This window comes from Podarcis cretensis (genome assembly GCF_951804945.1).
Source record: "Podarcis cretensis genome assembly, chromosome: 4".
In the NCBI taxonomy this organism is placed as follows: domain Eukaryota; kingdom Metazoa; phylum Chordata; class Lepidosauria; order Squamata; family Lacertidae; genus Podarcis; species Podarcis cretensis.
In genome coordinates this window covers 68996242-69022479 of record NC_137173.1, presented here as the reverse complement: position 1 = coordinate 69022479, position 26238 = coordinate 68996242, and the positions used below count along the sequence as shown (strand labels likewise).

At 40.3% G+C, this 26238-nt stretch overlaps 1 protein-coding gene across 3 annotated transcripts in view; it reads left to right on the top strand.

The window, feature by feature from the left end:
- The window catches only part of FRMPD4 (FERM and PDZ domain containing 4), a 205406-nt gene that overhangs the window by 67955 nt on the left and 111213 nt on the right, over nt 1-26238 (top strand). Inside the window, exon 1 of one of the 3 annotated variants that reach the window (XM_079972397.1) lies at nt 21094-21300. The exons of the other annotated variants lie outside the window; for them this stretch is intronic. The gene's annotated coding sequence lies outside the window, so the exon portion shown is untranslated. Of the gene's footprint in view, nt 1-21093; nt 21301-26238 lie in introns of those variants that run through there. 3 annotated transcript variants of the gene reach the window in all.

Sequence of the window (26238 nt, the reverse complement as noted above, 5' to 3'; positions counted from 1 at the left end):
TCAGTAAATTATAGTAATGTGGAGGTACATAAAAAGTATCAAAGGTTTGAATTGTTTTGAAGAATGAATATTTTCCGAGGAAGGAAACATGCAAGGAAACATCAACTTATGTGATGCAATCACTTTTGACATGTATAATAATAATAATAATATGAATAACAGAGGCCTTAGGCAGCATTTGTATGTAGGCAGCATAAAGAAAAGGTAGGCTAAGGAAATAGAGATGTAGTAGCAGAAAACACAGGAAAGTAGGCTAATATGTCCAGTGGTGCATGTTGAAACTAGAACTACTTTCTGCTTTACTGGAGCATAGTGCTTCATTTATTGATAAAGCACTCTAATGGAACACAAAATCTATGCAGTGCATATTTTGGGCTAAATGATTTTGTTACGTAGCCCATAATAATGGAGCTATGATGACCTTCCATCGGAGAGCTCCTTCCAGCAATGTTTGAATAATTTCTTTCATTTACTGTATTTATTTATTTATTTATTTATTTATTTATTTATTTATTTATTATTTATTTTTGTTCTAGTATGTTTTAACATCCTCTCACTGGAGCCACCCACATGTGTGTGTGTTTGTGCAGTCCTCCCTTTCATTAAAAAAAAATACAGTGGTACCTTGGGTTACATACGCTTCAGGTTACATACGCTTCAGGTTACAGATTCCGCTAACCCAGAAATAGTGTTTCAGGTTAAGAACTTTGCTTCAGGATGAGAACAGAAATCGTGCTCCGGTGGCGCAGCGGCAGCAGGAGGCCCCATTAGCTAAAGTGGTGCTTCAGGTTAAGAACAGTTTCAGGTTAAGAATGGACCTCCAGAACGAATTAAGTACTTAACCCGAGGTACCACTGTAATGAAACAGATAGCATCCTCCTTATACACACTGCCTCCGCCCACTCTTGGTAAGCATGTTTCTAAGTAAGCATAGAGGAATTCCCTTAGGCCACTGAAATAAATGCATAATAGTGAGAATCCTCAGACGTTTCCTACTGGAACCATGTTACTGAAATGCTTTTAAAAATAATCATCAAAAGAGAAAGCTGCCACTAGAGAAATGACTGTGAAAAGTTGCTTGGTACCGATTATTATTATTTATTAAATTTGTGTACTGTCCTTCATCCAAAGATCCCAGGGTGGTTTGTGACATAAAAATACAAAATGAAAATACAAATTGCAGAGTTTGTGCTGCTTTTCTGCTTGAACTGAATGACTCCGCAGAAAACTTCAGGATGCTTTTCTGCATGCGACTTTCCTTTTTTAAAAGAAGAAGAAGAAGAAGAAGAAGAAGAAGAAGAAGAAGAAGAAGAAGAAGAGAGAGACAGAGAGAGAACTGAAGTCTAATAGCACTAACACCAAGAGCATTGCTTACAAAAAAGCATAGAAACGCTTCTGTGGATTTTTTAAAAAAATATTTTTATTAATTTTTTTTTGTTTATGAAAGTACGTGCATTGTATCTTTTCTCAGGTTGTAAAGTATTTTCCATATATCAGTTACATATGTGAGACAGTAGGTGTTGTATACAGAACAAGGTTGGGGAAGGAGAAAAGAGTTTTGTATTCCCCCATTTCTTGAGGAGGAAACAGTACACAAACTGTGAACATGTATTTTTATATATGATTTGCATATGATTTCCAAAAATCATATAACATATTATTCTTATTTTATACAATGTTTTTGGACTTCCATCAACTACATCTGAAGATTTTTCAATCTTTATCACTTAGTCTGCACTTTGTTATTTCATTATTGCTTTATAAAAGGTAAAGGTAAAGGTACCCCTGCCCGTACGGGCCAGTCTTGACAGACTCTGGGGTTGTGCGCCCATCTCACTTAAGAGGCCAGGGGCCAGCGCTGTCCGGAGACACTTCCGGGTCACGTGGCCAGCGTGACGAAGCTGCTCTGGCCAGAGCCAGAGCCAGAGCCAGAGCCGCACACGGAAACGCCGTTTACCTTCCCGCTGGTAAGCGGTCCCTATTTATCTACTTGCACCCGGAGGTGCTTTCGAACTGCTAGGTTGGCAGGCGCTGGGACCGAGCAGCGGGAGCGCACCCCGCCGCAGGGATTCGAACCGCCGACCTTTCGATCGGCAAGCCCTAGGCGCTGAGGCTTTAACCCACAGCGCCACCTGCGTCCCCTATTGCTTTATAGTCCTTCACTAATAATTCTATTCGCAAATTTTCTCTGCAATATTTCACATAGTCCTCCTTACAAAACTTGTTGTAATCCTACTAGTGCAATCTGTTGATTACAATTGCTTTTCAAATAGTTCACATATTTACTCCAGTCCTCTAAGAATCTCTGATTCCGCAGGTTTCGAATCCTTCCTGTCATCTTGTACATTTCTGTGTAGTCCATTAATTTCATCTGCCATTCTTCTTTCGTACTGTGGACACGTATTTTAACCTCACACCTTATTGCTGGTCAGAAAGACTTGTACGTTCTATCAACAGGTGAGCCGGGAGTACTTAGATAAGGTTCCTCTTCCTAATTTCAGGTGCTTCTCCATCCTCCCACTGCAGACCCTTACAAGAAAGCACACATAGTTCAGGTGATTGTGCACCCCCCACTGAAAAAATGCTATGAAGAGGATTTGAGGGGCTGCAGCAGTGGAGAAGGGAAGGCGAGGAGAGAGAGATCAGTTGTGCAAGTTGCTTTCTGGTGTGAATTTGAATATAACCCATGGGTTAAACCACAGAGCCTAGGACTTGCTGATCAGAAGGTGCAAGTAGATAAATAGGTACTGCTCCGGCAGGAAGGTAAACGCCGTTTCCGTGCACTGCTCTGGTTCGCCAGAAGCGGCTTAGTCATGCTGGCCACATGACCCGGAAGCTGTATGCCGGCTCCCTCGGCCAGTAAAGCGAGATGAGCGCCACAACCCCAGAGTCGGCCACGACTGGACCTAATGGTCAGGGGTCCCTTTACTTTTACCTTTATTGTTTGCACAGAATGACTAATCTATATCACCTCTCCCCTTTTTGGTGTCCCTGGGGAGTATTTTGTCTTCTGAAGAACTGATTGCTCATTGGAATGGTGATGAGAAATACGAACTGTGTTCAAGTTTCCCTGGCTTTCCTTGGATTACTGGAAAACCTCGGCCTTTTCCCAGTGAACGCCTGGGTTTCTGCATCTCAGGCACTGGAATTTTTCTAATTACCCAAACGTTTTGTTCTTTTTTCCTGCTCTCTGAGTGCCCTGCACCTGCACTCATTACAGGGGAAAATGAGCTCCTGTCAGTTAAATATAGAGCAAGCTATTTTAAATGCAGCCAGTCTTCACTGGTGTTGCTTGAACCTAGGAAGTGCTCCTGATTTCAGGAAAACAAGTGGGGCACCAACTGAGCTGTAGGGGTTGGTTTAGTGATAAGTAAGAAACTACAACTGAATTGGATATTTAGGGTGTGTTCACATACAAGCAGAATCCTGCTAGGCTTGTTGACAAATGTTCTTGCTGATGGAATCAATCAGTATGTCAAAACTTTTCATGTTGTGTCTAAGAACACCTAGTTCTTCTGATTTAATCCTAAGAACACCTATTTGTAAACACTGAAATCAATCGGGCTTTCCAACGAAGCATGTTGACAAATGCGGTATTGATCTTAAAAAAATAAAAATGGAACACAGTGCCTGCTGAAGTTAGACAGGCTTTAGCATTGTACACATTTCACCAGATGCTAAAAACATTTTGTAAAATTAATCCAAGCTTTCACTGAAGGATGAATTTATTATTTATTTGAGAACTGTTGAACTGTACTATTTTTGTAACTTGTTTTGCTTTTTACTATTCTATGCCACCCTGGTATTTTAGAATGTTAAGCAGTTTATAAATATTCCAGATAAAAGAAATATTTAAAATATAATTTTAAAAAAGCAAATTAAGCACTGTTCTACCCTCCAGTCATACTTCCTAGTGTACATCCTACATCGGTAGGTTTCATGCGTCCAAGGAATCTCCACACTTCTTCTTCCTCTTCTTTGGCGATCACTCATAGCTGAGTAAGATTGTCTTCCATAGACAATGTTATAACAATGAGTCCGTAAGTGATTGTGGAGGCCAATTCTGGACCACACGTCCTTCCACAGTGGGGACGTTGGTTCCCAGGTGGGAGTTGATCACGGTGTGGATTTGCCAAGCGTGCCTTCCTCTTAGCATTTTTCTCCCTTGCATTCTGAGTTCGAGTGTCTTAAAGTCCATGACACCTTTGGTAAAGGCTGTTCTCCAACATCCTCCAAGGAACCACTGTGTATTGCAAAGGATTTTAGTAATACTGCAAGGCACCGACTTTATTCAGACAGAGGGCTAGGTAGGCTGATTTTGCCTAAGCATTGCAAGGGGAACATCTGTGGCAGGCTATCTGTGTCTCAGCTTACAAGTTACAGCAGATTTTCCAAAGGCTGGGCTTTAACCTGGGTTGCTTGAAAAATCAGCCTACATTCGGGATATTATTTAAATATTGTGATTTGTGGATTTGGCTATAGCAAAAACCAGAAACCAGCAATGGTGGAGGCCTAGGTCCATGGCCTGTTCCTCCCCCTGAAAGTAGGAGGCTACCGTAGTTTCTATCTCCTGCTTAACCTGTAACATATGCACTGTCAAAATGTTCAGTGCAGGGGGCCAGGATAAAATGTGAAAAATAGTTAATACCATAGAGATGTGATATAGGATAGTCCCATGTCCTACTTTATGGAGACCACCAGTCTACTTAAAGGAGTCACCTCTTGGAAGCCCAGTCCAAGTCTGGTTTAAAGATAAAGAACCATAAGAAAGTGGAGCAGAGGCCTGGATGTTGTCCATTGGCAATAAGCACATGGAAAGCAGACCAAGCAGGCACAGACGTCACCTAGTCACAGTTGTCCCTACTATGATAGTATGCAAAATATTTCTGTTTAAATTATAGCAATTATTTCTAAATCTGCATTTGTATGAATTACGATATGCAATTTTTGTGCGGTTGCATTTTTTCTCCTTTTTGACAGGGCAACTAGCTTCATCCCCCCCCTCCCCGTGTAACTTTCCCACCATAACTCTTGCTCTTCAGATGTCCTCAGGCCACATTTTCCAAGTTTCTTTGACTTCCCTCAGACTAGAGGAAACCCTCAGGACAGGCTTTCATATTTGAAGTCTGTCTTTCTGAGTGTCGAGAAGTAAATTGCTACTTAACAGCCCAAATGTTTTATTCTCTTAGCTTCGAGTGCCCTGCAGTGGGCTAGTATAGAATATGGAAGATGATGGTATGGTTAGGTCCATTTCCACCATTGTAATGGAACTCTATCAGTTAAATAATATTAACTGCTTAATTACCAGTCTATTAAAATTTGCATATAAGTAAAAATTCAGTTTAGGTGCCATGTTTGAGATGCTGAATGAAATGCTGTTTAATACACAAAAGCCACCATTCACTTCCAAAGTGCTGCCTTTGATGTTTTTCTTTTGAAGTTATAATAACAAAACCATCAAAATAAATGTGCCTTTCTATATTGGCACTAAGGGACGCAGGTGGCACTGTGGGTTAAACCACAGAGCCTAGGACTTGCCAATCAGAAGGTCAGCAGTTTGAATCCCCGCGACGGGGTGAGCTCCTGTTGCTCTGTCCCTGCTCCTGCCAACCTAGTAGTTCGAAAGCACGTCAAAGTGCAAGTAGATAAATAGGTACCACTCCGGCAGGAAGGTAAACAGCGTTTCCATGTGCTGCTCTGGTTCGCCAGAAGCAGCTTAGTCATGCTGGCCACATGACCCGGAAGCTATACACCGGCTCCCTCGGCCAATAAATGGTCAGGGGTCCCTTTACCTTTACCTTTACATATTGGCACCACCACATAAAAATTGCCCCCATTGTAATCAACAACATGCTGCTTCATTACAACTAGATTTGATTAAACCAACAGCTCAGGACTGCAATGATGTAAGGACCACCTCTTACCATATGAACCAACCTGGACTCTGCAATTACAATCTCAGGCATTACAATCTTCTTCGTGTGTCCCTTCCACAGAATGGCAACACGAGAGCAGGCCTTTTCTGCAGTGGCTACCTGCTTCTGGAATGCTCTCCCTGGGGAGGCTTGCCTGGCGCCTTTATTACATATATTTAAGTGCCAGGTGAAAACATTCCTCTTCTCCCATGCCTTTGACTGAGTAAACAATCTATGACCTTTAAATTGTGTTTGTGGGGCACGTTGTTGTTTTATGTATTTTGTGTTTTTATGTTGTAAACCACCCTGTGATCTTCAGATGAAGGGCAGCATATGATTTTTATAAATATTAATAATAATATATCCTGCCTCTCTAATGCAAAAATCACAAGCTGGAAATGTGTGGCAAAATGATAATGCTGCCAAGTAATATATTTAAAAGTTAGGTACTTTCTTGTACAGAAAATGTGGAGATTCTTGTACTTGTTTCTCCCTTATAATGCCTTTATTATTTGAACTGACCCTCCCTTAATACTCAGCAGAAGAAATCATCAAAGTTACAAAACAAAATAAAATTGTGCCCCCATTTCCCTTCTTAAAGAGCACTGATATTAGTCCAAAACAACTGTGGAAAAGCTATATTCTTGATTTTAAATCATGCTGTGCTGAATGTCTAAAAGTGAAATTTCAATAAGAACTTTTGGGAAGTTGGGTTAGTCTGCCATAGTGGCACAAGACCAGACCCTGGGCAATTGGGAAACAAGGGGCAGATTTAAGAAATGACTCCGAGTAATGGAAATATGTGCAGGGACTTCCACTAGTACAGCAGAGCTTCCCCCCATGCCCATCATTTAACTTCATATCCCTCCAACTGGCTTGGGGCAAGGGCTAGTAGAATGCCCAAAACACTGTACAGGGAGACAATGGATTGTTCTGTTTGGCAAGCTGAAATGGTTGTACTGATGGAGCAATGGCCATGGCACTCAGTTGAATTCCTCCCATGGAGACCCTCTTATATGCTGCTAAATCAGGAAATCTCTGCCGTTTTCAAAGCTCTGCCTTACACAGCTGGCTCACCAAGTTGGCTCACCAAAGCTAATTGTGTTCCACACAAATTTCTACAGAAGCTGCAGCAATCATTTGCTGTGTCATAGACATAGGGAAACAATTTTTCAGCCACTTCAGAATTAAAGTTGACTGCTAAGTACCAAGAAGAACAATGAGAAAACTTATGGGCAATTTGTTGAAGAATAGCCAATATTCTTCTAATTGTTTTTTTTTTTTTTTGCTTAAGAATTTATAAAGCTCCTGCACGCGATGCCTCAATGTGTTGGGAGTCATGAATCTTGATGCAATTTCCTGCTGAATCTATTTAAAGGATGTATATTTCTGAAGTTGTCAAATAAATCAAATATTGTGACACTTATAAATCACTCCTAGGAAGTGTGCATACCAAAAATACCTAATCTGAATTCCCAGCTAATTAATTTCCTATATGCATTTGAGAACACAAAAGAGAAAATTAGCTTGATTTGATTTGCACCAGTAATAGGCATAAAGTTGCTTCAACAAGTTTCTACTGAAGGCCTAACGCGTGGAGAATTGTTAATCAAGGGTGCCATCTCGTATCAAGTGGAAAGTCGGTAAAGTATAGCTATCCTAAGTCTTTCTGCACGTGATACAATGCTGCATTGCACATCAACCGACAAATTATATTCTGTGATCCAAACCAAGAAGGTCACAGACTTCATCATGCAGAAGATCTACAGCAGAATGTTGTTGTTTAAGTGCTTCTTTGGTTCAAATCAGCCACATCATTTCCTTAGTCTACTCGTCACCTCATTAATAGCAAATGTAATGTCTACTTAGACTGTAATGGAAAGGAAATTACAGTGAAGGTTTACTTATCAGCTAGTGATGTAGGCTACTATATACAGTAGCTGATGCCCATTGACTCATTAGCCTTGCATTTTGTTTATTCACGAGCAATAGACAAATGTTTTTGCTTGACTTATGACTCTCCATGAGCTTGGGGTAAGTGACATTTCCATGTCACCCCATAGGCTGCTCTGTGACGTATAAATACATGCAAATTTTTGTTGCTCAGATTGATAAATATTTTATATTTGCCATGAGACACTTGAAAGCTTAACTTGATTGCTGTGTTGGATAAATATGATATGATTTAGAACACTTCACAAGACTTCTAGTCACTTAGGTGAAAACATTTCTTATAGCTGGGTAAAATATACGATGACAAGCCTGTATAATAGAGGCATAATAGATTTATAAGCCCTTGGAAACCCCTGGTAACATTTTTCAATGTTTAAATGATTTATTAGTAAATAAAATTAATGGGTAGGAAATTATTTTCCTTTTACATGTTTTGTTTGCCGAAGGCGTTGGGCTAACATATTGGTTCAGCCTCTTTTGTGGTAAGGACTTAAAACATAACTTCATGTCTGTTAATCAGACATATTTGCCTTTTATTTTACAGCTGCTTTGGGTTCATGCCCCTGATTCTTCCATGTTAAGTGATGAATGTGATTTTGTTAAGAACAGAGTAACTGGAAATATGTGACCTGCACAATCCAGGGGTTAAATCATGCAGGTAACCTCCCAAGGGTAGAGCAGGCTCCCTGCTTTGGACCTTCACCCCAACTGGTCCTCACACACTTATTTACACACAAGTAAAGAGAACCTGGTGGGACGCAGGTGGCGCTGTGGGTTAAAGCCTCAGCGCCTAGGGCTTGCCGATCGAAAGGTCGGCGGTTCGAATCCCTGCGGCGGGGTGCGCTCCCGCTGCTCGGTCCCAGCGCCTGCCAACCTAGCAGTTCGAAAGCACCTCCAGGTGCAAGTAGATAAATAGGGACCGCTTACCAGCGGGAAGGTAAACGGCATTTCCGTGTGTGGCTCTGGCTCGCCAGATGCAGCTTTGTCACGCTGGCCACGTGATCCGGAAGTGTCTCCGGACAGCGCTGGCCCCTGGCCTCTTAAGTGAGATGGGCGCACAACCCCAGAGTCTGTCAAGACTGGCCCGTACGGGCAGGGGTACCTTTACCTTTACCTTTAAAGAGAACCTGTGGACAGGGATCAGTGGAAGTTGATTTGTGGTCATAAAATCATAGAATTGTAGAGTTGGAAGTGATCCCAGGGATCATCTAGTCCAGCTCCCTGCAATGCAGGAATCATAACTAGATCATACCTGACAAATGGCCATCCAACCTCTGCTTAAAAACCTCCAAGCAAGGAGAGTCCATCACCACTCATGGGAATCTGTTCCACTGTCGAACAGCTCTTAATGTCAGAAAGTTACTCCTGATGTTTAGTCGTAATCTCCTTTCTTGCAACTTGAATCTGGAGTTGGAGAAAACAAGCTTGTGTCATCCCTTTAGATATATTCTTTTTCTTGAAAATTTTGCAAATGGGTTTATTATCATTTCTAAGATAGTTTTGTTATGAATAAAAAATGGGATGGTGTCTGGTAATATGTGTTGCACTGGTTAATCGAAATTGTAATTTTATCCAAATCTTCTCCATTACATTGTATATCATACTAATGACATAATGGTGTGTCGTCGTCCCCCCCCCCCCCCCCAAATACCCTTATCCTCTCTCTGGGAATATTGATTCAATACAGTTACTTGCAGTCTAGGTCTCTTGCCCTGATGAATAAAGTTTGCAATCATTTATTTGCCATTAGCCCTTTAGATATTTGAAAATGGTTATCATATCTCCTCTCAGTCTCCTCTTCACCAGACTAAACAAACTCAAGTCCCTCAATCTTTCCCCACAAGGCTTGGTTTCCAGACCCTTGATCATCTTGGTCACCCTCCTCTGAACACGTCCCAACTTGTCAACATCCTTCTTAAACTGTGGAGCCCAGAACTAGACACAGTACTTCAGGTGTGGTCTCACGAAGGCAGACTAGAGAGGGTCTATTACTTCCCTAAATCAGGACACTATACATCTGTTGATGCAGCCTAGAATAGCATTAGCTTTTTTGCTGCTGTTGACTCATGTTAAGCTTGTGGTCTACTAAGACCCCCTAGATCCTTTTCACATTTACTACTGGCAAACCAGGTGTCCCCCATCTTACATTGGTGCAGAGATTTATCTTCCTACTTAAGTATAGAACGTTACATTTGTCTTTATTGAAATTCATTTTGTTGGTTTTGGCAGAGTTCTCCAATCTGCTAAGGTCATCTTGAATCCCAAGTCTGTTTTCAGTAGCATTGGACACCCCTCCCAGCTTGGTGTCGTCTGCAAATTTGATGATCATCCGCTCAATACTTTCATGGTGCTGGGTTCCACAATAGTGTGCAACCTCTCAAGAGGGTTTTGAGAGGTACATGGAGGTGCTGAGGTGTGAAACAAACATTTTATGAGAAAAAAATAAAATGTGGTGCAAGGGGTTAAAATTCCATTATAAGGTTTATTACAAAAACATTCTTATAATAACTATATTGTGGTTCATTTTCATTACTCAATTAATTTTCATATCTGGGAAAGCTGAACAAATCTTGGCAGCATTTCATGTTTCAGTCCACTTCCTTGCTTGGCTCCTATGCAGCCATTTTATTTGCCAAGTTGCAGCTTCCTTCCTTGGCTCAGTTAGAAGAAAGCCCCGCGGGAAGAAATCATGTTACGTCCTCCTTCTTCATGATGCAGTGTAGCCGATACATCCTCAATGCCGGCTTGGGCTGCTTTTTAACCTGCTACCAAATGACCAAGCAGGGCCTCGTTTAGACTAAAATGACTTGTATTATTCATTGTACAAGGTACAACTTCAGAAAATGAGGAAGTGCATGAATATTTATGGTATGTTAAAATAAAAGCCTATTGTGCTGCAGTTAAAAGAAGCAGCTTGGTTGGCTATTATCAAGTTGAAGTAAATGGATTGCAGTATATACATACAGTGGTACCTCGGTTTACGAACATAATCAGTTCTGGAAGTCAGTTCTTAAACCAAAGCCGTGCTTAAACCAAGGTGCACTTTCCCTAATGAGGCTTTCTGCGGCCAGTGCCCTTTCACCATTTGGATTCCATTCTTAAACCGAGGTAAAGTTCTCAAACCAAGACATTATTTCCGGTTTTGTGGAGTTCGTAAACCAAATTGTTCTTAAACCAGACTGTTCTTAAACCGAGGTTTATATATGAAAGGGTCGTGACCTTATGGTCTTTCAAGGCTATTCAGTCAAAAGTAATTTTGTTTTTATGTTCAGCATTATAGAGTTATAGAGATCTCTAATACATTAATTGCACTTGTTTTCAGACATCTAAGTGTTAAATCAACATATTGTTTTCTTTTGGATCTCCCCCCACCCCCACCACTATTATTGCAGCGGTGTGTCAACAACTTGCATTTAAGGTTAATGCTGTCATAGCATCTGCTTGTATGGGCATGTACAATTGGCCGTTTGTGAACCCAACTTAAACTTGGTACTGGCGAATAAAACAGCTCAAAGAGTAAGCTCTCGGTCAGCATGAGTATGTGATAAGCCCTAGGGTGTCAAATATGTGGTGATGGTTGCACTTACAGAGTATGGGCGTTAAATGCTTGGGCTCTGAGAATGATTGACTGCTAGCAGAACATGAGCAGCAGATAGAATAACTCCATACATAGATTGGTGTTTTTGAGGCAGAACTGCATGCTGTTAAGAAAACGAGACTGCCCCCCCACCCCCAAATAGTAGGTGTGTTTCTAGTCCAGTGCATCCTATGTCCTCATGTCTTTGTGAAGTGCATTTCCTTCTATCTGAAAATGACAGCCAAGGGTGCTGGGCAGGGAAACACGTGATAGTAATGTGGGGTACTAGTAAAGATAGGGTAAGATGAACTAAACCTTATTGAAATGGGAAGGTGAAAATTGACATGGGACTATTATTTTGGGTGGCTGTCCTGTATACAAGAAGAAGAAACCAAATGTCAGAATAATCTGTGCTCTTCATATAAATGCATAGAACAGCCAAGTAAATTATGACAATTGCCTTTCCCCTCATAGTTCTGCACTCCCCATCTCTGTCTCACACACATATCCTTGAAGAGGCTTCTTTCCCCTTCTATACACCATACCCTCCAGGCAAGTGTGCAAACATCTTTGATAAACATTGGATCCTCTGCAGACTACAAAAAGGGGAACTGATGTCTGATAAGTTATAGCTTGTGCTAAATCTATCACTGTAGCCAAAATCTGACAGCATTTCCCCAATAGTTTCTGTTATAAGACTATAAGACTTTTTGGGCCAAACCACATAATATCTGACAGACAATCAACTCCTTACAGATTGCCTGGTGATCAAGAGTAGGTATCTTAAATCAAGGGAAGAGTATAGAAAGCCATTGTACTTGAAAAATTTCAGGATTGAACTGTGTTGGAATGTGAACTGTACCTAGTTCAGAAATATAAGCCCCAAAGCTCTCGAATTTTTGTCTAGCTTGTTATGGGATTCACTGTCACTTGCCAACCAGCACCCCTTCTGAAAACAGACATCTGTGTGAAGTTGTGGGGAGTGGGATGGGCAGAGATAACTCACTGAAGTCTTTTAGGCTTGGATACTTCACCAGTGTGGTCAAGGGAATCATTTCTTGCTAGGGTGCATTGGGACAAGGTGTGCAACTCCTGGCTTATTGTATACTAACTAACCTTGACTAGTATTCTGTGCAGGCAGCGACTGAAACCTCTCTTTTCTAAAGTTAAATAGAAATGGGTATGCTATTCCCATAATTGCCCCTGCCCACGCATATGCACTTTGAAAGTAACTTTGCAATATCATGAAAGAGCTTTTATTTATGCAACACTTAAATATGGAAGAAACACAACATGTGCATAAAAGAAGTTGAAAACTGAGCCATCTGTTGTGAGCAGATGTAAGGTTTTGTGTTAAAAAATATTAATCTGCCAGTGCTTGCTTTTTTTATTGTGAAGCAAACAAGAAAGATCACCTGGAATGTCACGGTTAATAATTTTCAAATAACATCTGATAATGTCTGTGGTGCATTTGTTTGTGTGGCAAACCTCTGTCCTGCAGAGAGTTGAGACCTACTTATATGGTTAAAAAAAAAAAGGCCACAGTGATTATGCTCTAAGCAATAATCATTGATTGGATGGATGGATGCTGGCCTCCCGACTTTTTCCATGATGTTGAAATGTGCTTACTCAAAGGCATGGTAACAAATGGACATTGATTATTATTTTTTAAAGTTCATTATAATTTCAAAATGTCTGTAAGAATTTAAATACAGTGGTACCTCGGGTTACATACGCTTCAGGTTACAGACTCCGTTAACCCAGAAATAGTACCTCGGGTTAAGAACTTTGCTTCAGGATGAGAACAGAAATCATGCTCCGGCAGCGCAGCAAGCAGCAGGAGGCCCCATTAGCTGAAGTGGTACTTCAGGTTAAGAACAGTTTCAGGTTAAGAACAGACCTCCAGAACGAATTAAGTACTTAACCCGAGGTACCACTGTAGATAATAGCAAAAGGTGGGGAGGTAAATATTAGCATTGTGCCATTCCAGCTTTTTGGCAGAGAGTGGGAGGGGACATAATTGTTAAGGGTTAGTAGCCAAGTCGTTTTAGGAAATACAGTGTATTCATTTGAGGAATGTGCAAGTAGATTGAGTGATGGGAACATCAAATCAGATATCAAATCCAATGGAGCTGTGCAATAAGGAATAGCAATTGGCTTGTTGGCTTATTACAGAGGCAGTGTCCTTGCTGTGATCCAGAACTTAAAGAAAGGTCCTAGTCAATCAAATTATGACTTAGACTTTTCCAAACATGCTTCTGTGAATATACCTCTGTGTTCTGGACAAAGACTGCTTCAGATATTTGATTCATAAGAAAGATGTTCTAGAACTGGCCAATTTAAATTTGAGCCTCATTGATCTTAATAGGGTAATAGAGTAGGGTAAAGTGATCTTATCTGAAGGACTTGGAAAAATGTATTAGCAGGCAGGTTGGCTTTCTGCTTACTAAGTCTTTTTGACCTAGCTGTTGCATTCCCCCCCCCCCCCCCCCCAGTTGCCTAAGACTGGAGTAAAAACATTTGAATTCTGGAGAAAAAAGGCATGCGGTTTTTTGCCTTTGTTGAAGCATAGACTTTCAACATGCAAGCTAATGCAAACCATGGTGCCATCATAAAATGATTCCATAGTATATTTTGAACGATACAACAGCAGCTTTAAAACCATAGGTTTAAGTTTACATGTTTGGTATTAACAATGGCAGGAATAGGGAACTTCAGGTTCCCAAATAAGACCGTCAACTTCTTTTTCTCTGAGCCTCTGGCCCAAGCCATACCCTTTCCCCCAAGCCATACCCTTTCCCCCAAGCCATACCCTTTCCCCCAAGCCATACCCTTTCCCCCAAGCCATACCTCCCACCAGCCCTTCTCTTTACCCTCCTTGAGTACCTTTGCCAGGCTGGAATTAACCTATTAACGTATGTTGCTTACTTAGGTGGAGAATGGAGAGATATTTGTGAGTGGGTAGAAACCTCTGGTTCTTGCATGGCTGAAATGAAGCATAAAATAAAAAAGTAAAAGTCACGGCTGGCTATTTATACCTCTGGCTATATACCCCACAGGCATGAAACCCCTGAAATGTTTCCCATAATGTAATGTGACCCTTTATCTAGAAAATGTTCCCTGCCCTTAATCTATGGTTATCAGCACCTAGGTAATGTTAAATAATGTTCAATGTCAGGATGGAAAAGTCATGGGAAAGTGTTGCTCTAGAGCAGGCCTGGAGAGCCTGTGAGCTTCCAGAAATTGCTGAACTACATCTCCCATCTTCCCTGGCTATTGGCAATGCTCACAGAGGTTGATGGGAGTTGGCCACAGGTTCCTATCCCTGCTCCAGAGAAAGGAGGTGGGGGAGGGGCACACTCCCAGAAGCTGAATTCCATGGTGTGTAATACATTTGCACCAAGCCAAAGATACTAAAGAACAGAAACTTTTAAAGGAATTTACCTTTTTTGGTATGATATCTTTTACTGTACTCAGTAAAAAGAAAATGCCTGTTCCCAAACACAAACCATTAGTTCATAGCATTTTAGGTATCTGTTTACTCTGTATTAACTATCAATATGTTTCCAACAGAACCACACAAATCTAACTTCTTTTATGTATTCACATTGTGTGCTTTGTTTAAGCTTTGAAAAACTAGCAATTTATTGTAGTCTTTTTTTAAAAAGGGAATTGCCTTTCTCATCTAGGAATTTTTTTTATTTTAAAAAAATTAATTTTGCTTCCTTTTGTGACAAAAACAAAACACTTAACCTATATGTAACATATAGCTGCAAATACGACGTTTTAAGTGTGTTTTAAGTGCAATATACAACGTGACACTAGATGACGACGGTGAGCCTTATGGTAAATTCAATGCATTTTAAAAAATGCTTTGTAAAAAAGCATTTTCAGAACTTTTAATATGTGTGTAAATTCAACCATAGTTAAGAGCCTTGGGCGAATTTGTTCTTTTTTTTTTTTAACCTATGACTGGAATTCGGCAATAAATGTCAGAGAACATTTCTGTATTTTTCTACTTCTCAGAAGACTTAATGACACCAACAGTTTTATTTTAAGCATTTTCTGTTATGATTAATCCAACATGTTGTGTGTGTTCTGTGTTGTAAGTTTGTACCATGATATAAGCATTTGAGGGAAGAAACAGTGTAAGAAGAAGGGGGAGGGAATACAGAAGTACCATAGGAATTGGGTTAGCGATTAGTGAATGGTCTGTTTCAGAGTTAAGATTACTCTCTGCTTTAGAAAACTTTATTTGGGATACAGAGTGTGGCTCAGCTTCTTAGAGAGTGATCTGCATGAGGAAAGACTAAACCTCCCCATAACTATACCAGCGCTAAAGAGAAAGGAAGGTGCTGTTGGAAGTTTATACATGGGGCTGAGGTTTTTATCCAGATTGCTGTCTGAAATCACAGAGCAACTAATAGAAGACGACTAAAAGAGTCACTGGGCTGAGAAGCAGATCACTTTTAATGGACAATTCAGTGAGCTGACAATCATTTCCTCAAGAACAAGCTATCTGCAGAGAGAAGACAACAGGATATCTCAAGGTGACCTGTCTTGCTGCTAAACTATGAAAGATCCAGCTGAAATTCTAATTTTAAGGGCCTGGTTGCAGCCTCAGGCTGGACTGTCAATCAAATTCTAGATTGGCTGACCAACTCTTCAAAGGTTAAGAGCACTCAAGCTTCTGATTTACCACCTGATTTGCTGCAGCTCACTTGCATGAAGCAGAGCATCCTCTGAGACAGCTAGAAGAAAGGAATCACTCTTATTCTTCTGCTGTAATTCTCCTTTTCATCCATAGAGCTAAATGCATGAATATAATTCACACATACTGCAAATCAGAACAAATCCCTAGAATTTATGTGGGGGGAGGGGACTCTGGCAAGTGAGGAGAAGCCCCTTGCAGTTAAATCTGATCTTTGGGGTCCTTGAGGGTTACATAATGCATACAGATTGGCACAGGCAACTTGGCTTCTATATTGAGTTTCTCTATACTCTTGGCCAAAGATGAGCATTCATAAAATCTTCCCACCTTGTTCCTGCTTGGCTTGCTCCCAAGACCCTCAGTTTTAAGAAGCCAAAGCCTTTTAAACTAGAGAGCTTGGTGTACTTTGAACACTTAGGAGTAACTGAAACTATACTGGAGTAATACATCGGTCATCTAAATTGATGGAGCTGCCAGACTAGAGCTACTAATGTTAAAAGGAAATTCTTGTGGAAATAGCAGCTGCTTGTAATGAAAGACTCTTATTCTCCAAGGAAGAGAATAATCTTCTAATCAGGAAGTAGAAGACTCCATGGTATCCATGGAGTCATAACAATGCAGTTGCCCCAGTCCAGAGGGAACTGAGATGGTACCCATTGGGCCATGTTGTCCAAGAATGTCAAAAGCTTCCTGGCCTGGTAAAGTCTCAGCAGCTGTCCCCATGCCGTCATAGCCATCTATACATCAGATATGAAGGGGGACCTGAGGTATGTTACCTGTACTTTTGTCAGTAAAGCCTACTTTCAGCACATAACCATTTCTCTCATTTGTGGGCTTAATTGCCAATTGAATGGGAGGGGGGGATGGATAGACCCAGGCCGTTCCTTCCCTCACTGATGAGCTTGTGGGATTGTTGCGTAATATTTCAGCAGCACAATGGTTTTTTTCTTGCACCAGTCAATTGATTGCAGCAATTTGGAAGATTAGCACAGGGTACAGACAGTGGAAGAATTATTTTCCACACTACCCATTAGCAATGTGTCTCATAATTAGCAAAGTCTCTCTACTGAAAGGAGCATAACCCTGCTGTTCTACGTAGATTGGAGACAGGTCTCAATTTCCACCATGTTTGCTGTGGGAATTATGTGGATTAAGCAATATAAATATTTATTTATGTGACCACTGCCGCTCGAATGATTTTTGCCCAAAGATGGAAAGAAGAAAATGTCGACCAAAGAAGAATGGCAACAGAAGCTATTACAATACTCAGAAATGGCGAAATTTACTGGAAGAATAAGTAACCAAGACGATAAACTTTTAAATATAGAATGGAACCCTTTTATTGAATATTTACAAAATTATTGTAAACAAATTAAGACATTAGCAGGATTAAAGTAAAAATGTGCAGTAACAGAAAACATATATTGATTGGGATAAAAAATAAATAGGGTTAACTTGGAGATGCAGTGAAAAAGTAGTATAAATATAAGAAACCGCAGAAAGGGGAGGAGGAGAGTCAAAATATGATGTGTGGAATAATTTAAATCTATGTTTTGTATTTGTTGTAAAATGAAAAGTATAAATATAAATATATATATTTTAATGTTTGCTGTGGGGTTGCAGCATTTTAGCTGCAGATCTGTATTTAATTTCTTCCTTTGCTTGATGTCTAACTCAATACAGATTTCAATACGTTGGTTGGTAAGTCTTTTAAAGTCCTTTTTCCTTGCTTTACACCATGCCCAAGGTAATGAACTATGGCAGTGGGCAGGCTTTTATAAACTTGGCCCGACTCTGTCAGTTCTGGGCCATTGGAGGGAAGCAGTGGTACGAGAGCAACTGTATAAAGTAGATGCGCACAACCCTCCCCACATCCAGCTTCGTACAGAATTCACATCCCTAATAATGGGAAGGCAACCTGGAAAGGATAAAATGATCTAAAAAGGAAAAGGAAAGGTATAGTGTACAAATTAAATAAAGACTGTGAAGAATTTGGAATATGTTCTATGGAATATGCTGTTACTGGAAACTTTAAGTTGCATTTTAGAGGCATGTTCAATGTAGCATGGTTTATGGAAAAGTTTGTATAAGAACTCTAAAGAACTGTGTGTATTATTATTATTAGTATTATTATTTTGTAGAAATAAAATAACTTTAATACAGGCTCCTTTTCACTTTAATAACTACTTATATTGTGCAGTCATTGATGTTCATCCTTGGACAATAGTTACTGTTTTATGACACCTGGCCCTGTAAATAATATCAAAGAAAAGGACTGAGGCTTGGAAAGGAGTAGAAGAAATGATCAGAGTACGCTGATCAAGAATTAGTTTGCAATCTGATAACTTGCTTGTTGGGCATTAAACCACATGGAACTTGTTCAGGCTTGTTTCTGAGCAGACATGGGTATATATTCATTCAGTTTTCAAAACTGCTATGCTTTACATTTATGGCCAGGGCTCAGAATCATTTTTTAAAAAGAAAATAAGAATTGGAGGTGGCAAAAAAAGCTGATTATATTATATTTGGGTCAATTTGTTCAGGTGGATTAAGATCCTGTGCCACAATTAAATTCCATGAAAATGACTTACTGGATATGCCCACATATCCAGTTTAAGCTGTAGCCTAAATATTGCTATAAACTAGCCATCTCCAGGCTGGACTCTCCAGATATTTTGGATCTGAAATCCCATTAACCCCATGGTGGTTGGGGCTGATTATTATTATTATTATTATTATTATTATTATTATTATTATTATCCATGGTGGTGTTTATTAATTGCCTTCCACATATATCCCAAGGCAGTGTACCAAATACGATTAAAAACAGCATATAAAATAACATGATGATGAATTTACAAACAAAACAAAGTGTAGACCCATGGCAGAGAAATAGTGATCCAACTGTGAATAGCTTGTTGGAACAAAAATGTCTCCAGTTGTTTCCTGTCGTATCTTGACAGGAATGCTGATAGAATCATAGAATTGTAGAGTTGGAAGGAACCACGAGGGTCATCACCCTGCAATGTAAGACTCTTTTGCCCAATGTGGGGCTCAACCCCACAACCCTGAGATTAATCTACCAACTGAGCTATCCCAGCAATCCAAAACAGCTTGAGGGCACCATATTAAGGAAGGCTGCTATAAGCACAAATTGTAGTGCTACAGTCCACTTTCTTGCAATAAAAAATAGGCTTTCTCTTTCACTATAGTGGCAGGTGGATGCAATGATAATGAAGTCTTCCTCTGAAACTTACCTTCAACACTGCCTGAAATCTCTCCCCTAACCAGAGTCAAAATCACATGAGTATCTGGAACTTCCAAAGGTCAACATGTTTCCCTATTTTTATAGTGCCTGGGCCTGTTCCATATGTGCAGTATAATCTTTTCCTTCAGAGGAAGCAGTTTAGAAAACCTGAAGTCAGATAATAAAATAAGAAAAAATTATGTGCTTCAAATGTCAGGCACTGTGCTGTGATTGTGCTAAAAAGGAATAAATGTTGCCTGCAGGCTTCTGGTCGATGAAAATAAGAGAGTTTTCCTCAAGGTGTCCCTACAACTTGTGGAATTAGTCACCATTATATGCTGCTGCTAAATAAGGGTCTAGTACCATACATTATAAAGGTAGCAATAAATGGTCTCGGTCAACAGGTTTTCCATTATAGGGGAAGTGGGTATGAATAAATATTTCTTCAGGTAGAAAATACTGTCATTATGAAATGCTTCTAAGCAATCACCCTAACCTACATTTTCCCCTTCTCTAACGGGGGCTGGGAAAGTCCTCTGCAGTTCTCAGTGTTCTCTGCAATGATAGATTTTAGCAGCAATTAGATCTTCAGCACATTTCATCTTCTTATACATGCATAGTAAATGCCACCAGAATGGCACATCACAGGCGACCTTCCCAAATAGCTTCTCATAATTTTGCTAATTCTATTATACCCCACCCATCTGGATGGATTGCCCCAGCCACTCTGGGTGGCTTCCAACACATACAAAAACATAATACAGTGGTACCTCGGGTTAAGTACTTAATTCGTTCCGGAGGTCCGTACTTAACCTGAAACTGTTCTTAACCTGAAGCACCACTTTAGCTAATGGGGCCTCCTGCTGCTGCCGCACTGCCGGAGCACGATTTCTGTTCTCATCCTGAAGCAAAGTTCTTAACCTGAAGCATTATTTCTGGGTTAGCGGAGTCTGTAACCTGAAGCTTATGTAACCTGAAGCGTATGTAACCTGAGGTACCACTGTATTACTAAAGCCGGTGGCACTTTACTTGTTTTGCCTGAGATTATCCAGGTTTTTCCCCCCACATTCTTGTGTTCAGCTCTAACATAGATACACATGGTTCATATTACAATGGGTGATAACCACATAAGTCATACTCAGAGCAGACCCATTGACATCAATGGGCTCCAGAGATGTAATGTTGATTTCAATGGGTCTGCTCTGAGCAGTTGCCCGGTACCCTTCATAATTTACAGGATATTTCAGTGCCCTAAAAACATGCAGCAATGCATGTGTGTTTATGCACATTTCTTGTGAACGCTATTGCACCGCCTTTTGAAGATAGGTCACATTCACACCATACATTTAAAGCACATGACTTCCCTGAAAGTATTCTGGAAAATGTGGTTTGTTAAGGGTGCTGGGAATGGTAGTTGCTTGGTGTTTGCAGAGGGCATAGTTAACGTATCTGAAAGTGACATTTTCCTGCATCTGCAATGAATGACCAGGGAAGATAGAGACTACTTTGCAGGGTACCATAGTATGTGCTAGTGAAGTGAAAAGAGAGCCTTGTAATGAAATCTCATTGAAGATGCAGAGAGTATGTTTCAGCATTAGGCATTCTCCTCATGTTTCACATAAATGCATCCTGGCCTCATGAGAGGATGAGCAGTGCATTTGCACTGGCTCATTCAAATTGAATGTTGGAAGGAGAAGCATCTTGAGCAAACAGGAAACAGTCTGTCTGCTTGTCTGTCTATTTATTTATTTATCTACTGGGAGCGGGGAGGAAAGGTTAAAGCTGTCAGCTACTTACCCTACTCTTTTACTGGATGTTTATTTGCTGGTCTTTTTGCACGCTGAAGACATTCTTCAAAGAATCGTTTGGCAAGATTACAGATTTCTGCATTGCCCAGGTCTGGACGAAATTTAACCAATAACTGCTTTACAAAGTTGCATTCGTCACAACGTCACCTGTTGTAGCATTCTATGGAATGGATAGTGTTGTGTCAGGGGCCGCAAAGGATTCAAATGTCTTTCCAGGTTTTCCTTCTTCATTTTGCTTCTTAAAATTGTAACAGCACTGCAGAGCTCTCATTCATTTTTTCCTCTCTCTTTCTCTCCCCCTTCCCTCATTCTTTCTCTCACCCCCCCCTCCTGTACCTCTCTATTTTAGTGCTGAAACGAAATGAGACTGTAAATGAGAATGTTTGATATGACTATCCCAAAGCAATATTTTTTTGTGAGCAAAAGTATACCTTTGAGACATGCTTTTTGGTTATTGGGCGTTCATAGCCGTGGAAGCTTAATATACAGAGAAGCAATCCTAAACTTGATCGTTTCTTCAGTATTGCACTAAATTCTTCATTTAAGTGGAATCGGATGTTTGTTTGCAATGGGGTATGGGTATCATCTTGCTTCTTTACTTGATATTTTAGAAACAGTATTAATTTGGCACAGTAAATGAATGAGAGTACTAGATAATAACAAGAAGGTTAAGATTAATGTTCTGTGTAACTTCCAGGCACATGCATGTTTCAAACTTATTTGGCTTCAGATTTTGCAGCTATATTGAGAGAAAAGAGAAATTACTCTCTTGGAAGTGATTGCACAATGTCAGTGAGGATTTGCTTCTCGTGTGTTTTCCTCCTTGAACATTAGGCAACTTGCATTACTAAAGAGGCCTCAAGTTTCACTGAGCCAAAAAGTATATTCTTTAGCACTGCAACACTGTTATTTTATGCAAAGGATGAAAATGATATTTCAGAGACAGAAATCTGTAGAAAATGTTTGCTGCTAATACTCAGTTTATTATGAATCTGCAGAGTTTGCTGGTGAAAATTTACTTCCTGTAAGGAACAAAAAGTTTCAGATTAAAAATGTATGCACACATGAGTGTATGCACACACTTGTACACACACTCACACACTGCGTTGCTGAAGAATTTCACTAATGAGTAACAAGCCTTGCCATTGGAACCACTTGATTGGTGTGCCTGAAAGAGCAGCTGCAAAACTCATGTCACTGCTATTTGAGCATATATATTCTCTGGATGTGAGTTCAGCCTAGTATAAGTTCAGTTCCTATATCCTCACGTTTACTGGCTGGAGTCCTCTTTGAATATTACAACCTAGTCATAGGCTGAAATTTATTTCATGCACACTGGGAAAGGAGTATCATAAGGGGCTGTTTTCCATTTATTGCATGAAAGTAGATTTAATCCGTGTTTAAGGCTGATAATTTAAGAAGGCCTGTGGCAGTCCTATACATGAGGACCACAAATTTTAAATAAACAGAGCCTGCTGCACTAGTAAATTAATGCCCTGGTGAATTTTTCAGAAGGAGCTATTTTTCTGGACGGCAAATGATTATGTGAACTGTTGTCATATGAAACATTTTTTTTAAGACCTGTGAGACTGTTTTGCTATTTCTGCTGCTTTAGGCTGATGTGAATGTGAGCTGGCTCATATTCCAAGAAGGATCCAATAAGAAAAGAGAGGGAGAAAGTGACAAGTTGTCTGGCAATAAATTAGGGTGAGGGATTGCATTGGTACCTCCATTTGTCAAATGCTCTAGCTTGTGCATTTTATTTTTATCTGGTGCAGTGGAGACTGGCAAAGAGCTCTTTTAAAATTTTATGGTTGTGCATAGAAAAAGGGCAAGAGACAATCCAAATTGTTCTGACCCATTAAAGACTTATGAGGTAAGGGAATGTTCTTTCTGTGTGCTCTGTGTTCTCTTCTGTGTTAGCAGCAAGGTGATGTGTTGTGAAGTTCAGTTAAACTTTTGCCTCATATTAACAATGAGCTTTCTCAAGTTTCACTTTTTAGCCTTTTTGAATGGAGGTGATCAAGTCAGGATTATCCTTAAGTCCCATTGATTTCAATGGAAGGGTTTAAGTGCATTCTTGAATTTCTCCCACTGAAACAAAAGCATTTTAAAAGTGCTTACATTTGTCTTGGTAATATCCATGTGTTTTAATATTTTTAGTGTTTTGTTGGGGAAAAAAGTGCAGGCATTAATGGCAGTGCTGTTTCATCTAATGGAGGTGAAAACTTACTTTTCTGGAATTTATGCCTTAATGTTTTTGTTTGGAGGTATGATTTCCTTGTTTACAGTGCTATGAAAGTTCCTTATTTCCAACATCACACCGTCTTATTATTCTTTATATTGAACAGAATGGAAACTGGGAATTGTGATATTTAAAAAGGAAAGTATATTCTCACTGAGAATATGCGGAGAAATTAAGTAATATTTTGCCATTAGCAGACATGAAATAGGAAACAAGTGGTTACATATCTAGTGGTTCCAAAACCTGCTCTTATTTAAATAGCACTCTACCTTTCACATAGTAGGCAGTGTGTATATTCAGCAAGATGTGTCTATTTTGCTTGGGCCTACACCTGGTTTATTAAAATGAATCATTGTATATTTTCAGTGAGTGATCAGCACTACACAGGGTAATAAGTATCATATTCTTGGGTAACCTGTGTCCTTTGCAGGGATATGGTTTGGAGAACAGTTTCATCTAGCCACTAGGCACAGTAATTTGTGTATCCTTGGAAACTAGCCACACTGAGGTCCAGCGCCGAGGGCCTTCTGGCAGTTCCCTCGCTGCAAGAAGCCAAGTTACAGGGAACCAGCAGAGGGCCTTCTTGGTAGTTGCACCCGTCCTGTGGAACGCCCTCCCACCAGATGTCAAAGAGAAAAACAACTATCAGACTTTTAGAAACATCTGAAGGCAGCCCTGTTTAGGGAAGCTTTTAATGTTTGACGGACTATTGTATTTTAATATTTTGTTGGAAGCCACCCAGAGTGGCTGGGGAAACCCAGCCAGATGGGCAGGGTATAAATAAAGTACTATCTTTATCTTTATCATCTTTATCTTTATCTTTATATTTATCTTTATCTATCTTTATCACCTTATCTTTATCTTGGCTGGAAAATGGAGGTGGAAGGGTTTGCCCTGTTGCTTGGCTTGCGACACGTTGCTATCCCCAGTGTATGCCAGATGTACAGGGACAGGCTTGTCCCAAAGATCTCATGTCCTAAGACAAGGCTGGAGATTCTGTGACCCAATTTCAGGCAGCAAATAAAAATGGAGGAGGGGATGGGAATGGCAGAAAAAGGAAGGAAAGGGTGCCACAAATAAATGGGGTGCCATCATTTTGCTTCCTGTAGATCCTGTATGCTTTGGTTTCCTTTCTTCCTTGAAAGGAAATGAATGTGTCTTCCTTTCCTTTCCCTCATCAAAATCTTCTTCCCCTGATGGAGAGGCCAGTCCCAATGGTATGTGCCGTGCTATTAGTGTTGTGTGTGTAAAATCATACACCACAGTCAGAGCTGAACCCTCCTAGGAAATTTTCCTCAGAGGAACCTTATGTCATTTCTGTTAGATTTGGTATAGGATTGTGGCTACGGTACACCAGCTAGACCCCACCTCTGTTTGCCCCACCATTTTCCCCTGGGAAAACCTGGGGTTTACTCTTAAATCAGACCAAACAGCAATCGGGTTATCCACAGACTGCCATATGGTCTAATTTGGCATTAAAGGGTGTATTTTCCAGGGGGAAACTGTGGGGAGAACACAAAACATCTCAGACCCATGCTTTCTAGGCGCAGAACAAGCAGAAGTGTAGACGAGCCCTTTGTGGCTCCGTTGGACCATAGGGATTTCCAGTTGGAATTCCATGTAGCATCTGGTATTCCTTGTTCGTTATGTATAATTGGTGCTATTTTTTTTCTAGAAAAATAGGTGCCAGAACTCACCACGAATGCCTCTCTTGTTCTCTTATGATGGCTATGGCGTTCTGGCGAGTTCTGGCTGAAAAAAAGCCCTGGGCATAAGTGAAAACTAGTGCAATATTTTATGCATAATAAGGAAAGTGGTGCACTTCCAAAATCTGCCATGCACCATTCCCAGGATTTAAGTTCAGACATTCTCCATGTTAAATTAGGAAGAAGACAGTGAAGATTTGGGAGAGCAAAGCCACATAACAACAGTGCAACTGGTAGGAAAAATCTGTTCATCTCTAATACGTAGAAATATTGTATTATATCTATAAAATCCCATTTTTATGAATAGCAGCATGATAAAGTAATAGAAAGAACAAGGGCAAACTAACTCAGCAGAATGTTTCATGCCAGGGTCAGATCATAAATTTGACACAATACAAGAAGCAGCAACCCTCAGTTGCTTCAGACATTTTGTACAGACGTATCTTTTTGCCTGGGCCGTAAGACCAGCCAGCCCCTGTTTTTATCTGTATGAGTTCCCCACATCCCTGCTATGTTTTAATATGCTTTTTTAAAAAAACAAACAAACTGTTTTTATGTTCTTGTTGCTTTAGTGAGATTGTTTACTGTTTTTATGTTGTGCACACTGCTTAAAGATTTTCAGAATATTAAGTGGTTTGTTGGCATCCATCTGTCTCAAGAGACAGTGGAGTGCGCCTCCAGGGGTGAAGTTAAACTTCTGGAGAATCACAGCACCTGCTGTGGCTGCAGAGAAAGCTGATTTGTAACTGCTCCATCCTGCACTGATTTTGCTGCATTAGCAGCACCAAAGTGACCTCTCTGGGATGCAAGCCTGGGCAGTGCATATGGAGATCCTGGGCTTCCCAGACAACAAGACCCCACTCTCAGCCTCACTGATGTGGTCCAAAGGAATGCAGAGCAATATGTTTGGCACCTGCTTGGCTACAGGACTTGCCAGAAGGAGGAGAACAAGGTGCCACCCAACCGTCTTAGAGAGGGTTTACTCCTTAGAGTTTTCTTTGGAGTCCCACGTTGGGCAAAAGATTCCTGCTTTGCAGGAGTTGGACTCGATGATCCTTGTGGTCCCTTCCATTCTA